This window comes from Sus scrofa, chromosome 11, assembly GCF_054392235.1.
Source record: "Sus scrofa isolate SSC_HxYL_T2T_F1_AM1 chromosome 11, Sscrofa_HxYL_maternal_Yorkshire_Landrace_v2.0, whole genome shotgun sequence".
NCBI lineage: Eukaryota > Metazoa > Chordata > Mammalia > Artiodactyla > Suidae > Sus > Sus scrofa.
The window spans coordinates 59,750,698-59,767,388 of record NC_139393.1 but is presented as its reverse complement, the minus strand read 5'-3'; the positions used below and the strand labels follow the sequence as shown (position 1 = coordinate 59,767,388).

The following is a 16,691-nucleotide window of genomic DNA, read 5'->3' as shown; positions in this document are numbered from 1 at the left end:
AGCCAAATAAAATAGCTATTCTAGCTCCACTTATGCATGACCTTTTTTTTTTTTTTTTTTTTTTTTTTTTTTTTTTTTGTCTTTTTGCCTTTTCTAGGGCCGCTTCCCACGGCATATGGAGGTTCCCAGGCTAGGGGTCGAATCAGAGCTCTAGCCACTGGCCTACACCAGAGTCACAGCAATGCGGGATCCGAGCCATGTCTGTGACCTACACCACAGCTCATGGCAACGCCGGATCCTTAACCCACTGAGTAAGGCCAGGAATCAAACCCGCAACTTCATGGTTCCTAGTCGGATTCGTAAACCACTGAGCCACGATGGGAACTCCAGCTTGCTTTCTTTCTCTTTTCTCACCGCTTTTTTCCTACTTCTCGCCATGTTGTAATTTTAATTGATTTGGGATTATTAGGCTTTTAACCTAAAATCCAGTATTTTAAGGAATTTCTCTAAAAAAGTTTCTCTAAAAGAGTATGATTTAAAGACAATGTCTGTTACCAAGTGTATATGTTCTCTTGAGATTTTTTTTTAGTTATACAGAAAAAATAGTCTCATTGTAAATATAAAAGTGAATTTATATTTGTATGTAAAAAATCACACTTACAGAATAATATTTAGCAAGAACATATATTAAGAAAAAAAGTCGGTGTTGTTACTAACAATACAATTTCACCAAAGAGTAATTGTTGATTGCATAATTTTCACTAATACTAAAATTATAAATAGAACCTAAGCCAGAATATTAAAATAGATTTCTCAAATTTGAAAAATATTTTAGAATCAAATATAAGGTTAATTTTATTTAAAATGAGTAAGGTGGGATTTCCTTTCGTGGCACAGCAGAAACGAATCCGACTAGGAACCATGAGGTTGTGGGTTCAATCCCTGGCCTCACTTACCATTGCTGTGAGCTGTAGGTTGGTGTAGGTTGCAGATGCTCCTTGGATCCGGCATGGCTGTGGCTGTGGCGTAGGCCAGCAGCTACAGCTCTGATTAGACCCCTAGCCTGGGAACCTCCATATGCAGAGGGTGCAGCCCTAAAAAAAAGACAAAATACAAAAAAATAAAATAAAATAAAATAAAATGAATGAGGTGGACAAATCATTTGTCACATAAGTAATTATTTTATCCATGCATAACCCCTAAATCACACTGACCTACTCATTTCATTCAAGGGGTTGTTTTTGAGATATGGGCATAATGAAATATAAGCAATATTTGAAAAGAACTTTGGAAGTTTAATGACTATGAATCAAAAGCACAATAAATGCAAAATGCAGTGTCTTACCTCAAGACTCAGAGCAATGTCTACCCATTCCACCTTCACAATGTTAATACGCTGGCACTGTGGAATAGTTTTGAACTCACAATAATGCATTTTAGCCATTAATTGTCATATCAAAACCATATTAAATAGGGAGTTCCCATTGTGGCACAGCAGAAATGAATCTGCCTAGTATCCATGAGGATGCAGGTTCAATCCCTGGCCTTGCTCAGTGGGTCAAGGATCTGGCATTGCCATGAGCTGTGCTGTAGGTTACAGGTGTGGCTTGGATCTCACACTGCTGTGGCTGTGGCTGTGGCTGACAGCTACAGCTCCTATTCAACCTCTAGCCTGAGAACTTCCACATGGTGTGGGTGCAGCCCCCCCCCCAAAAAAATAACCAAAAAAATCATATTAAATAAGTCCCTCTCCTCATTTTAAGCATGTCACAGAAGTATAGGATTTTAAATTACCATTGAGAGCCAATATCAATTCAGTAGTAGAATAATGAATAGAATTCAGTGAACTGTATTTTACCTATTGCTTAAGTACTTTACTAATGCAATATGCATTTAGGAAACATACTAAGTGTTTAATAACGTTTTATGATAGCTTAGCAGTTATTTATGGGGTGTTAATTGTCTGATTGTCTTATACTTTGGAAATACTAAAATCAATAACTCCACTGATACAGGGAAAGTAAAATAGTGAATTAAAAGAAATATCCCTTCATTAAGCATTCCCTTATTTATTCTCAAAGAGTAACTTGAGAGGAGAAAGGAAAATTTGATATTAGCATATATTCATCTTGTAAAAGAGTTTGTTTTCATTTATGGAAATTTAGAAAAATTCCTTCTTATAATGGCTTGCTTTTTCACAATCATTGCAGTGATTATACTTGAGAAAGGATTCAAGATGATGATTAATGTTAAATGAACTCCTATTATGTCTCAGGCACTTCACATTTGCCGTCATAGTCACTGCTCATCACAACCCCTTGAGGTGCGAACTAATCAATTCATTTTCCGGTGATGAAAGAAGAATTATAAGGATTACCATATTTCCAAGAATCTAAAACTGCTCCCATTCATTCTACTATACATATCATCTTATTGCCACAAGAAAAAGAAAATGCTGCCAAATATAACTAAGATTTGCTAGTCGACTGGTACTGATTCAAAAATGTTAACATGGTAGGGTGGGTGGGTAGGTCGAGTACCTCCTAGGATGATGCCATATGCTGAGGCACCTGTCTAAGGCATGTGAGTTGGCCACCTGAAGCCTGTTCCAGGCCTCTTTGGCCCCCAAACCCTTGATTCTTCTGTCAAACCTCACAGCCTCAGCTATCTTCCACAAAACAGAATGCATTTGGCATTTTCCTTTATGAGAACTCGTCTTTTCCTTGATGGCACCACCTCGTCTGTGTAAGCTTCATATGGAGGAAATCAAAGCGCATGGCAGTATATTAATCAGAAAAATGTATTGTGCCTGCTTCATCCTGTCAATCACTTGATAAAGGAAAACAAATAGCAAAGATTAAATCACAGGCTGCTCAAATGCTTTGTACTTGGCATAAATACATTTCAGCTTTCACGAAAGTCCATTATGCACTGTTTGGCTTTGATTAGCAGGGGGGCATTTCATAAAGCATGAAAGAAAGCTGCAGTTAGTAGAAGAAAGAAGAAATATGTGAACGTTTTCTCACTGTTTAGTTAAACAGCTGATTCACCCCAGTCAAAGAAAACAGCAAAGGCTTTGACAATTATGAATGTCCTTGGCAAAAGGATGAATTTATCTGCCTGTAAAGGAGATGTCGCTTGAAAGGCAGTGTCTGCAGCAAACAGAACACCAGCGGAGCATGACTGTAAAGAACAATCCATATTTGCTCTTACACAGGAGAGATCCACAATTGTAGCTTGATTGTAATCCTCACCTGGGAAATCTGAAATCACCACCTGTTTTCTTTGGATGCATGTGTGACACACTCCAGTTGCTTTCTACAGACTTTAGAACATTCATTTACTCCAGTGGATACACTTGGAGCTTTAATCAATTTAATTCATTTTCATTAAGCACCTGACTCACTAGTTAGATTTATTGGACCTATGCTGATCACTATATTTTTATATTCACATCTGTGGTTCTAAGGACATGCTACATATATTCCTTCCAGTCTATGGTATGTTTTCATACAAATGCCATTCTTGTTTGTACTTCTTTGAAAGGGGCAAAACATTTAATGTAAGAAGTTAGTAGGAAGTCAGTCTTGTTTTCAGAGTATTGAAAAAAACAGAATAAATGAAATAAAACTACAGCAGCCACCACAAATTCTAATTCACTTCTGATGAGTCCCTCCATGTTCAAATCCAAACATGTTATGATTTTTTTAAATGTTTAGTTATTCTAAAATACTACCTTGCAAAAATTAAAAGATTGTTGACAGACAAAGCCATATTCTATAAGACTGTGGTGATCTATGATGTTTATTATAAAATCTTATTTTAGCATTTAATCTCTACTTAAATCTCCTACTTAAAAAGATAAACTGTAGTATGAGCTGCCTGGAAGTGCCAGTACAGACCAGTCCACTAGACTATGCAAATCTATGCACATTATTAATATCTGAGCAAAATAAAGTTAGCCAACAATAAGTAAATAAGCCTAATAACTTCCACCAATCTGTCAGAATCCATGCTTTGTAAGGCCTTAGAATAACACTATACATATTTATAATCATGTAAAGTGGTCCGACTCTTCATAAATTTGAGAACATTATCTTAAGGATAACTTGCATTGTCAAATTAAATGTTTAAAAACAAATTTCAATGAAAGTCTAGAATTACGTATTTGTAAAATGGACACAAAGGCACCAACAAGCCTGAAGTATAAATGCATAACCAATATAAAATTATGTCTCAGTTTCATCCTGAGCTGATTTAATCAAGATATACCGAAGTGTTTTAATCTACCGATGAATAAAGATGGATTGTGCCTAAGCAAGGTCTTTGTCAGCTCACACAACTGGGAAATTTTAAGGATAGTATGATTTTTGCACAAAAGGCCTAAAACAGTTCAGCTGTAGTTTATTGCTAAGTTATAGTGCCATCTACTGGTTTAATTGGTCACAACAATACCCTAGAGGAGAGCTGGAGGTTGGGTTTTACCTGAACATGCAGTGCATGTGACCTCATGAAGATATTCCTGACTATAGATTCTGTCACTTAAGCTAAGTAATAAATAAGAATCAACTCTTGTTTGAATTCATTGACATTTCCAACTTTGAAACACTTTTATTTATTATAAAGAATATAAAGAGTAAAAGAGATGCTTAGGCAGAGTCATTTAAGGGCTTTTACTTAATTACCTAAAATATGCTATATATCAATGGTCTGAATATTTAATCAATTCTCTGCACATTTGGTGCACTGAATGCCCTCTGTGTTCAAAACTGTTCAAAATTCAGAGCATTTAAGTTAGACAATAGGAAAAAGAGAAAATGGTTCTAGGCTTGGGGCTTTCAGCTTGAACAACCATAATACACATACAAGAAGCAGTTAACTAACAAAGGGGTTCAGGGTGGTTCAAATACATATTTAAGGTCTGAATAAAGGTATGTATGTGGAGTAGGAGGGAATTTGAAGGTGAGGTCAGATTTGAAAAGGAAGAAGGAAAAAACTGGGGGGGAACAACAGCTTGGGTGTGGATGGAAAAAGGAAAAGTACAGGACAAAGATAGACTTTCTGTTTCTCTCTTTCTCAGCAAGCACAGATGTGGCTCATTCTGAGAAATAAATTCTTAACAGTTTAACACTATTGGATGCTCCATAGTGAGCTATGCAGTCCATAGCAAGCTTAGGAAACTTTTTGCTCTTTCATTTTTTTAATTACTCAATGAATTTATTGCATTTATAGTTGTACAATGCTCATCACAATCCAGTTTTATAGTATTTCCATCCCAAACCCCCAGCGCATCCCCTCACCCCCAACCTGTGTCCTTTGGAAACCATAAGTTTTTCAAAGTCTGTGAGTCAGTATCTGTTCTGCAAAGAAGTTCAGTCTGTCCTTTTTTCAGATTCCACATGTCAGTGAAGGCATTTGATGTTGGTGTCTCATTGTCTGACTGCACTTAGCATGGTAATTTCTAAGTCCATCCATGTTGCTAAAAATGCCAGTATTTCATTCATTTTAATGGCTGAGTAATATTCCATGTGTATATATACCACATCTTCTTGATCCACTCCTCTGTCGATGGACATTTAGGTTGTTTCCATGTCTTGACTAGCGCAAATAGTGCTACAATGAACATTGGAGTACATGTGTCTTTTCGAGTCATGGTTTTCTCTGGGTAGATGCCCAGGAGTGGGATTGCTGGATCAAATGGGAGTTCTATGTTTAGTTTTCTGAGGAATCTCCATACTGTTTTCCACAGTGGTTGCACCGATTTACAATCCCACCAGCAGTGTAATAGGGTTCTTTTTTCTCCACACCCTCTGCAGCACTTATTGTTTGTAGACTTTTGGATGATGGCCATTCTGGCTGGTGTAAGGTGGTACCTCAGAGTGGTTTTGATGTGCATTTCTCTAATAATGAGTGATGTTGAACACCTTTTCATGTGTTTTTTGGCCATCTGTATGTCTTCCTTGGAGAACTGTCTGTTCATATCTTCTTCCCATTTTTTGATGGGGTTATTTGTTTTTTGGTATTTAGTGGTAGGAGGTGTTTGTAAATGTTGGTGATTAATCCCTTGTCAGTCGATTCGTTTGCAAAGACTTTCTCCCCTTCTGTGGGTTGTCTTTTCATTTTGTTTAGGGTTTCCTTTGCTGTGCAGAGACTTTTAAGTTTAATTAAGTCCCATTTGTTTATTTTTGTTTTTATTGTCATTACTCTAAGAGGTGGATCTGAGAAGAGATTGCTGTTGTTTATGTTGGAGAGTGTTTGGCCTATGTTTTCCTCTAAGAGTTTTGTAGTGTCTAGTCTTATATCTAGGTCTTTAATCCATTTGGAGTTTATTTTTGTGTGTGGTGTTAGGGAGTGTTCTAATTTCATTCTTTTCCATGTGGCTGTCCAGTTTCCCCAGGACTACTTATTGAACAGGCTGTCTTTTCTCCATTGTATATTCTTGCCTCCTTGGTCATAGATTAGTTGACTGTAGGTGCGTGGGTTTAATTCTGGGCTTTCTCTCCTGTCCCACTGATCTGTATTTCTGTCTTTGTGCCAGTACCATATGGTTTTTGCTCTTTCTTGACATGATAAAATTGATAAAATGACTGGTTTGGCAACTGACAGTATCAAAGGCAGCTGCCACCAACCCGACCTGCTAAACTACCCCAAATACAACCTGTTGTATCAGGAAAAACAGAAGCAGGATTATTGACTATGCAATCACAAAGTTTTGGCAAGTTTATGAAACTCTCTTACCTTATACTCCTTATTAATCTTGATGCTTCGGGGTATAAATTATACTAGAATATCTATTAAAGAGTAAATTACATTATCATTTCCTCCAGTCTATATAAATCTCTGAGGTTTTTAAAGTATTTTTGTCCTGGATGCTGATGTTTCTAGGAATTTCCCATGATGCTCCTAAGGGGAGAAAAAAGCAGGCTGCAGTGTAGTCTTTAGTTCAATCCCCTCACCCCCGACTTATGCAATCAGAGTGCAGTAGTGCAGAGACTACTTTGATCTGATGTATGTGTGCTGTGAGTGTACGTGTACATGCATACACACACATGCACACATACACACATATACAATTTGATTTATGCCAACATATTTTTTGAGCAAGTGCTCTTGCTGCTAAAGATAAGTTTGAAAGCTTATAATCTTAAACATTGAGAATATGGCAAAACCAGGATTTGAATACAAAGAACCCAAAAATCCTGGGAAAAAAACAGCTTGAGCAGAAATAAGGAAAGGGAAAAATAAAGGATGAACACATGATTTTCGGTGTGAGCTTTTGCACAGCAATACATTAAACTCTTTGATGGTTCAATTTATGTTGACATAGGTGTGGACTTTGTCCAGGATCGGATCTTGAGCAACCCAGGATGCAGTGATCTATCAGGCATTGTTTTCCCACTCATATAGCATGATAATATATTCTATCCTTGATATTAGTACAAATTGTGTTTCTGAAAACTTTGTATCTCTAAGAAAAATAGAAAGTTTTGCTTGGACAAGATTCAGGTCTTACTTCATTTGAATTACCTATAACACCAAACATAATGTGATGCTAATAGTTTGTGGCAAGTATAAGTAGCAGCCACAATTTCTCTCTTTTTCTTTCCCTGCCTCAAACACTCACACAGGAACAAACCCATGTTAATTCATGAAATGTCATAGAAATATGGATGTATATTAATAGGCATTATTCAGAGTAGAAAATGTAACAGAATACAAGATCTGTGAAGGGATACTTGCTCATCTTGTAAGAAATAATTCTAAGTCAGAGTGTTTCAAATTACACCTACAAAATATCACTTTGCAATTGTTAGAGTAACAAAAATTAGAAAAGTTATGAGAGGGATAGGTCCCAAATAGGACTCAGGTGCTCAGCTGGCAGGAGTGAACACTGGTGCAACCAATTTGCAGAATTATCTCATAATGATTAACAAAATGAAATGTCATTTATTCATACCCTATGTCCATGCAGTTATTTTCCCAGGTTGTATATCTTAAAGTGATGATTTGTGGGAAAATATATAAGGATAGTCAGTGCATACTTGTTTTGTTGGTAAGGTGTTCAAGCAACCTCAGTGTCTGTTCCAGAAGGAATGAGAATGTAGCTAGTGTTGGATGATTATCATGGAATAGCATGCGTGATGGGCACTTACAAATACTGATGGCTCTAAGATATGTAACTGAGAAAGAATGTAATCTATAACATACCAACATGTATGCAAATTTAAGGTACATATGCAAAACATGAACACATTTTCTATATGAACATATACAAACAAAAAGATTTGCATAAAGCAATGAAAATGAGGATGAAAGGAAATAAACAAATATACAAGTAAAATAATAAGAGGCGTGTATTGATGGCTTGTATGTTATTAACTCAGGTTTATGCACCTGATATCTACCTAGGAAAAGAAGAAAGGCTAGACTCATAGCCTTCAACTAGACACACAAAATAGAACGTGAGCAGGTGAAAAACTTGATCTTGTTGTGGTTTTGGTTGTTGTTTACCCTATTAGAATGGGAAATATTTGAATCCCACATTTCCTGATGACTTCTGCTATCCACCGACCTTTTCCGTGCACCCTTAAAGACAGATCTTTTCTAATGTATGCCAAATTCCTCTTCCATTCAATTCTGTGTTTCACTTCATGTCTCAGGAAGGAAGAGTTTGAAAAAAAATAGTCCCCTTCAGCCAGAAAGAGTGACAAAGCAGCTGTGACTGAACAAGGTAGCATCACATTGGGGAGCTCAGTGTCAGCCTTCTCTTTTCTACAGTATTGCCATGTAGGGTGAGTGTAAAAAAAAACAAAAACAAAAGCAAAAGCATGGTATCTGCTCATATGTTATTTCTGTAATTTTATCCAGGAAAAAAAGTGATAAGCAGAAGAGAATTTCAGCTTTGCATAAGATATGTCTTATGTATACTGGCAACAAAGGAAATAAACAGAGAGTCAAAAAGACAATATTTTTGTCTCTGTCTCTATAATTGGCAAACTACTTAGCTGCAGATATAGAAGGCCAAGTCTTCATTTTTACTTATAAGTGAGGCTAATAACATAATCAACATAGCTCTAATTCAATGAAGGAAGACTAAATCAAATATAAACAAAGGAAAATATTATGAGCTTAAGCTAACCAGTTATTAGCTCAATATGATTGTTTCATGCGAGCAGAATTTCAGGAGAGGTAATTATAAGATTCTCTTTTCCAGAGTCATAGATTTAACACTGTTCTAAAAATAAATTAATTAACTAGTATGGACCATTTTTAACTTTGGGTGTTATTGCTAAAATGGATGCTAACCACCAGGATCAGATTTTCCAATGCTACATTTTATGTTAGAATTAATAACTACACAGTTTATCTAGGGAAAATATAGTGAACATATTTAGAGTATAATTTCATTTTTGTAGAAGCTGTTTCCCAGTCTCTGAAATTAGTCATCTTCTGTGTTGGCTGTATGAAGGCCAGATAATGGTTATACTAATGGTGAAGAAAAAAACTAATGCTGCTTTTCCACTGACCTGAGGAGTAGTTAGGTGAAGTCCATTTTTCATGGACATGTGTCCATCTTCAGTAAAGGTAAGCACCGTGATGGGAAGGAACAAAGAACAGAGCCCTAATTATCTTAAAAACATTTGCTGGAAAGTATTATGATGATCTGCCCAGGGTGAGTTACCGTGGCACTGCATCCAAAGTGATATCAACTCATATTATTAATGTGTTTTAATGTGCTTAACATATAGCAAATCACTGTAACTTCAGAACAACCATAAGAAATTGGAAAGGGACCTTTTTAATTTCCATTTTGTGGATGTGGAAACTGATTCTGATCATTGGTGACATTCTCAATGTTCCAAATAATAAGCTCTAAAATAAGGGCTCCATCATATTTTTTTCTGACTCCAGAGACCAGCTATACCATGTATAGTTTTTTTATTTTTGTTTTGTCTTTTTAGGGCCCACCCTAAAAAGACAAAACAATGGCATTTGGAGGTTTCCAGGCTAGGGGCACAATCAGAGCTGTAGCCACCAGCCTACCCCAGAGCAACAGCAACACAGGGTCTGAGCCAGGTCTGTGAGCTACACCACAGCTCACTGCAACGCCAGATCCTTAACCCACTGAGCAAGGCCAGGGATCGAATCCACATCTTCATGGGTACTACTCAGGTTCGTTAACCACTGAGCCACGATGGGAACTCCTACCATGCAAACTAGTCTATGTGTAAACTAGCCATCATGCAGTGAGAAGAATCCATGAAAAAGTATAAGAAGGTATAGATTGTATAGGTAAAAACAGTAATTTGATAAATTACATGAAATATCAAACAACTGAAATTGGACCTAAGAGGTCCAATGACACCAGGAGGGGTCATTATAGAATTTAAAGCAGAGAAAAATATATAAAAGCCATGTTTTAGGAAGATTAATCTGACAGAACTATGTCAAATAAATTGAAATGGAAAAAATTTAAATCAGAACAAGAAATTAATGCAGTCATTCTGGTGTGAGATAAGAATCTGCCTCATGGCTGAGATGAGCTAATGAAGGAGAAAGAAACAGAATCCAGATAATATTTTAATTTAAAAATATGATGAAGGAGTTCCTGTCGTGGCTCAGTGGTTGATGAATCCAACTAGGAACCATGAGGTTGTGGGTTCAATCCCTAGCCTTGCTCAGTGGGTTGAGGATCTGGCATTGCCGTGAGCTGTGGTGTAGGTTGCAGACACTGCTCGGATCCCTGAGTTGCTGTGGCTGTGGCGTAGGCTGGTGGCTACAGCTCCAATTGGACCCCTAGCCTGGAAACCTCCATATGCCGTGGGAGCGGCCCAAGAAATGGCAAAAAGACTAAAAAATTAAAAAATAAATAAAAATAAAAAATGATGAAATCAGGGAATTAATACAAGTGGGTTAAAAAAATGAGGTAAGGGAGTTCCCGTGGTGGTGCAGTGGTTAACAAATCCGACTAGGAACCATGAGGTTGTGGGTTCAATCCCTGGCCTTGCTCAGTGGGTTAAGGATCCAGCGTTGCGGTGAGCTGTGGTGTAGTTCGCAACGCGGCTTGGATCTGGCATTGCTGTGGCTCTGGCGTAGGTCTGTGGCTTCAGCTTTGATTAGATCTCTAGCCTGGGAACTTCCATATGCTGTGGGTGCGGCTCTAGAAAAGACCAAAAAAAAAAAAAAAGTGAGGTAGGGATAAATTATATGTGAACATAGGGTAATTTATTTTTATTGCTGGTTAATATTAAAAATAATGCTTTTATTTTTTTAATTGCTTAATTATTAAACTTTATGCCCAAAGAAGAAAATATTAATGGACAGATAATCGTCCACTTGAAAAGTATTAAAGAGGTGATTTATGAATTATAAATAGAATTTTATTAAAATAAAACAAATGGAAAAAAAGGACATCATAACAAATAATGCAAGGCATGCTCAATTATGGTTAGAAAGCTGTCAATTAGGTAAACAAATTGAAAAAAAAACAAAATTGCACATTTAAGGAGTAATTATACATTTTAATACCTGAAGAAGTTTACTTTTTATTATTAAGCTATAACATTCTTTTTTTTTTCTTCTTCTTTTTTTTTTTTTTGTCTTTTTGCCTATTCTAGGGCCGCTTCCGCGGCATATGGAGGTTCCCAGGCTAGGGGTCAAATCGGAGCTGTAGCCGCTGGCCTACGCCAGAGCCACAGCAACGCGGGATCCGAGCCAAGTCTGCAGCCTACACCACAGCTCACGGCAACGCCGGATCCTTTAACCCACTGAGCAAAGTCAGGGATCCAACCCGCAACCTCATGGTTCCTAGTCGGATTTGTTAACCACTGAGCCACGACAGGAACTTCTGAGATACAATATTCTTTGTTGCCAAAGTTATGAATTATGTAATGCAGTATTATTGACTGTAGTGGCCATCCTGTATATTATATCTCCGTGACATTTATTTTACGAGTGGAAGTTTCTACCTCTTAACCTCCTTCACCCATTTCACTCACCTCTACTGCCCATCTCCTCTAGCAACTACGAATTTTTTCTCTGTATATATGAGCTTGGATTTCTTTTGTTTGTTGCTTGTTTTGTTTTTTAGATTCCACATATAAGTAAGATCATATGGCATTTGTCTGTGACTTATTTCACTTAGCGTAATACTCTCCAAGGTCCATCCATATTGTTGCAAATGGCAAGATTTCATCCCTTTTACGACTGAGTATTATTTCATTTTATACACCTACATACTCATAAAAACACAAGCATATGTATACACACACACATATATATACACGTGTATGCAATATGTACATATATATGCGTATACTGTATACACATATGTGTGTGTGTGTGTGTGTATTGTATCTTCATTTCATCCATCTTTCGACACCCTTTGGTTGTTTCCATATATTGGCTATTGTACATGATGCTTCAATAAACACAAGGTTGCATGTTTCTTTTTGAATTATTAAACTTTTTGCTTATTTGAATTAGTGTTTTCATTCTCTTTGTATAAATACCCAGATGTGGAATCTCTAGATCATATGGTAGTTCTATTTTTTTTTTCTTTGAGAAACCTCCATATTGTTTTCCATGTTGCCTGCACCAGTTTATATTCCCACCAACAGTGTATGAGCGTTCCCTTTTCTCCATAGCCTTGCCAACACTTGTTATGTGTTTTATTTTTGATAATAGTCATTCTGACAGGTATAAAATGATATCCCACTGTGATTTCTTTTCTTTTTTTCTTTTTTCTTTTTTTTTTTTTTTTTTTTTTCTGTGTCTGGAGCATACAGAATTTCCTTGGCCAGGAATCAAACCCACTCCATAGCAGAGACCTGAGCCACAGCAGCGAGAATGTCAGATGCTTAACCCACTGGGCAACTAGAGAACTCGCAGTCTCGCTGTGATTTTGATTTTCATTTCCCTGGTAATTAGTGATGTCGAGCATTTTTCATGTGTTTGTTGACAGTCTGTTTGTCTTCTTTGGGAAAATAACTATGCAAATCCTCTGCCCATTATTAAATTAGACCTTTATTATAAAGATGTACAATTTCTTTATATATTTTGGGTACTAACTTCTTATCAGGTATTTAATTTGCATATATATTCATCCATTCAGTTGGTGTTTCCTTCATTGAGAAGAAGCTTTATGGTTTGATGTAGTCCCACTTATTAATTTTTGCTTTTGTTACCCTTGCCTTTGAAGTCAGGTCGGAAAAAATTTCCCCAGGGTTGATGTCAAGAAGCTTACTGCCTATGTTTTCTTCGGGGAGTTTTACAATTTCAGGCCTTACATTCAAGTCTTTAATCGATTTTGAGTCAATTTTTATGAGTGGTATAGGAAGTATTTTTTTACACATGGTTGTCTAAAGGGATTGTTCTCTTAATTTCTTTTTCTGATAGTTTTTTATTAGTATACAGAAATTCATGGTTTTCTGTATAGTGATTTTGTATCCTGTGGCTTTACTGAATTTGTTTATTAGTTCAACAGTTTTTTGGTGTCTTTAGGGTTTCCTATATATAAAATCATGTCCTCTGCAAAATAGTGACACGTTTACTTCTCCCTTTCCAGTTTGGACTCCTTTGATGCATTTTTCTTGCATAGTTGTTCCAGTTAGGACTTCCAATACTGTGTAGAATACCAGTGGAGACAGTGGGCATCCTTGCCTTATTTCCGACCTTAGAGGTAAAGCTGTCAGCTTATCATTGTTGAGTCTGATGTTTCACAAATATGTGGAGATTAAACAACATGCTACTGAACAACCAGTGCCTTAATCAATAAAGAAATAAAAAGAGAAATTGTAAAATATTTTGATAAAACTAGAAATTACTTTTTTTGGGGGGGGGAGGGAGGTAAGTCCATGAGTGACTTTCACCAATGTTGATATCCAATGTGTGTTGTTTTCGTTTTTTACTTGTTTAATTATGGTATAATCTTTACCAAGATTTACCATTTCAACCACTTTAAAGTATATGGTTCAGTTGTGAAATTGTCATCATCACCTAATTCCAGAAACTTTATCACCTCAAACAACCCCACATTCATTAAGCAGTCAATTTCTTCACTCTTCCCCTCTCCCCAGACTCTGGCAAACCCCAGTCTGCTGTCTATCCCTGTGGATTTGCCTACTCTTGACTTTTCATGTAAAGGAATCATACAGTAAATATGTGGCCTTTTTTATTGGGCTTCTTTCACTTAAGATAATATTTTTAAGTTTCATCTATGTTGCAACATGTATTAATACACCATTGTTTTTATGGCTGAATAATATTCCATTGTATGGATATATCATATTTTCTTTTTCAGTTGAAGGACACGAGCAGTTTCCACCTTTTTGCTGTTGTGAAGAGCACTGTTATAAACATTTGTTTAAACATTTTAACACCCTTTTTCATTTATTTCATTCTTTTTGAGTAAATTTTTGCATATGGTATGAAATAAGAGTCCAGCTTCTATCTTTTGCCTATAAATATCCAGTTGTTACAGCATCATTTTTAAAAGAAACCACAGGCATATCTTGATTTGTTGTGCTTTGCTTTACTGTGCTTATTGTGTGTCTTGAAAATTGAAGTTTTGTTTAAACCCTGCATTGTCATATGATAGTTAGCATTTTTTGCAATAAAGTATTTTAGATTAAGGTATGCACATTTTCTAGACTTAATGCTATTGCAGACTTAATAGACTTCAGTATAGTATAAATATAACTTTTATGTGCACTGGCAAGCCACAAAATTTCTGTGACTTATCACACTATTTGCTTTGCTGAGGTGGTCTGGAAGAAAATCTGCAACATCTCAGAGGTATGCCTGTGTTCTCTCTCCATTGGATAGTTATGGCACCTTGTTGAGACACAAGTGACAGATACATGGATTAATTACTGGATTATCAGTTAGAAACTTCCCATCTATTCCTAATTTGTTGAATGTTTTATCATGAATGGTATTATATTTTTAAATGTTTACTCTGATCAATTGATAGGGTCATGGTTTTTTTTTTTTTCTTTATTCTATGAATTGTTGTATTATACTGATTGATTTTTGTATGTTATGTTAAACCTCTCTTGCTTTTCTTGGGATCAATCCTTCTTGTTCATGATATGTTATCTTTTTAAAATACTGCTGTATTTGCTTACTAATGATTTGTTGAGGATTTTTCCATTTCAATTAATAAGGAATATTGGGCTGTAGTTTTATTGTATTTTTGTTTGGTTTTGACATCTGGGTAATGAATGAATGAATTTGGAAGTGTTTGTTCCTTTTCTGTTTGGGGGGATAGTTTGAGAAGAATTGATATTAATTCTTCTTTAAATGTTTGGTAGAATTCACCATTGACCATATATGGTTCTGGATATTTCTTGGTTATAAGAACAGAAGTAGAGAGTGGATTGTTTAGCTTTGATGATGAAGGTAGAAGGTTACAAACTTTTACAAACCAAGGCATGTATATATATTTATAGAAGGCCACAAACCTTTACAAACCAAGGCAGTATAGGACAATAAATTTTAGACAGCATGTGAAATGAAAATTCAGTTGGTGCATTTATTTTGTTGTAAAGTGCCTGGTACTCTCTACCAAAAACATATGTACTTGATTTTTTAATTTACTTTTTAAGTTTTTTAGTTTAGAGAACTTTTTATTTTTTATTTTTTTTATTTTTTGTCTTTTTGCCTTTTCCAGGGGCACTTCCCGTGGCATATGGAGGTTCCCAGGCTAGGGGTCTAATCAGAGCTGTAGCTGCTGGCCTATGCTAGAGCCACAGCAACGCTGGAGGATCTGAGCCGTGTCTATGACTACACCACAGCTCACAGCAACACCGGATCCTTAACCCACTTAGCAAGGCCAGGAATTGAACCCGCAGCTTCATGGTTCCTAGTCGGATTCGTTAACCACTGTGCCACGACGGGAACTCCTAGAGAATTTTTTAAAAAGTGATTGAGACCATTAAGTTACAATGTAAATAGAAATTCAGTCTTTTAAAACAGTAATAACATAAGAAAGGAAATTCATTAATTTGTAGGAGATGAAAAACATTAACCTGAATATGATAATTTTTAAATATTGTCATGTTATTTTAGGAATAAACAGATTAATTGAAATTTTGGTCCTAGAAATGCATTTTATCATTATAGTTATAATTGGCCAAGCATAACCTGGATTTAAACTCTAGCACATAAGTGGAAAGACAGAAACATTAAATAACTCTTTGGAAAATAAATCAGTAGAAAAACTTGATCAGTTGAAACAAAGATATCTAACTATCTAGTTTGCCTTTTCCCTGAGCTTATCTTTAAAACTAGATACATTTTTAACCAGTGTGCCACAGATGTAATTAATAATTTTTTTAATTTTGCACAAGTCCTAATCCAGAGAAAACCATGATGATAAAAAATATGGATTAAACATTATTTTGCCTTCTTAAACCCTATATTAATCATATTATCTAAAAATAGAGAATATTATTGATAAGAAGTTTAAACATGCATAAAATTTATTTTATGCCTCTAATTTAGAAAAGATTAAGTGTCTTGTTTATTTAAACATTGAATAAGCTGTATTAATTACAGAGTGCATGCTAAAAGCTTTGGATTGCTTTCTAAGTTCAGAATGACTTTGCCTGTTTATAGGATGACAATTGGCTTTATTTCTTTTAAACAATCACTAAAGCAAGTTTCAAATGTGAATGAATTAACAAAGCACAAAGTATTAAAAAGTCTACACAGCATTTCTATTTAAAAAAAGACCCCATTTATGTGAA

General features: G+C 35.8%; 1 protein-coding gene across 4 annotated transcripts in view; it reads left to right on the top strand.

Annotated features, from left to right (window-relative positions):
* The window catches only part of LOC110255835 (uncharacterized), a 1,104,139-nt gene that overhangs the window by 681,850 nt on the left and 405,598 nt on the right, over positions 1-16,691 (top strand). The gene's annotated exons all lie outside the window — the stretch shown is intronic.